This window comes from Penaeus monodon, chromosome 21 (genome assembly GCF_015228065.2).
Source record: "Penaeus monodon isolate SGIC_2016 chromosome 21, NSTDA_Pmon_1, whole genome shotgun sequence".
In the NCBI taxonomy this organism is placed as follows: Eukaryota; Metazoa; Arthropoda; class Malacostraca; order Decapoda; family Penaeidae; genus Penaeus; species Penaeus monodon.
This window is the reverse complement of record NC_051406.1, coordinates 2,873,121-2,873,658: the sequence shown is the minus strand read 5'-3', so window position 1 is coordinate 2,873,658 and position 538 is coordinate 2,873,121. Positions and strand designations below refer to the sequence as shown.

At 42.2% G+C, this 538-nt stretch overlaps 1 protein-coding gene across 1 annotated transcript in view; it reads right to left on the bottom strand.

Moving 5' to 3' along the window:
* The window catches only part of LOC119586104 (synapse-associated protein 1-like), a gene marked incomplete at its 5' end in the record, with an annotated part of 123,898 nt that overhangs the window by 14,667 nt on the left and 108,693 nt on the right, over window positions 1-538 (bottom strand).

The following is a 538-nucleotide window of genomic DNA, read 5'->3' as shown; positions in this document are numbered from 1 at the left end:
ACCACCCCAAGGCACAACGCACACAAGTCAAAAGTCAATAGGAAACCCAGCAGTGGAGGGTCTTGTACATTTGTCTTGCCCCACGCTCTCTCTCTTTCTCACATTGATTTGAACAAGAGACTCCCTGCTGCATTTACATAAGTTCAGACTTATTTGAAGGCTGTTTCAATAAACCAATATTGTATGTACCTCTTCACAAACTCGGTGTGCCATAGCCTTTCCCTCCCAGTCTTACCATGCCTTTCGAAGTTTGGCCATAACATTAAAAGCTCTCTGGTCATCATTCCAGCATTATGTCCGACATAGCCATACTTTACTGCCGTTTAAGGAGCTTTGCATTTTACTATGTCGTCATATCCCTTACTTTACAGCACTGTTCAGACATACGCCAGCAACAACGATTCCTACATATCACAAACATTAACTTTAAGGTGCCATCTTCTTCCTCTTAAGAGCTCCACACTATCAAACTGAAGATATTTGTTACATCAGCCTGGTTGCCTCACTCCTTTTCTTCCACCTTTTAATAACAGTGGAT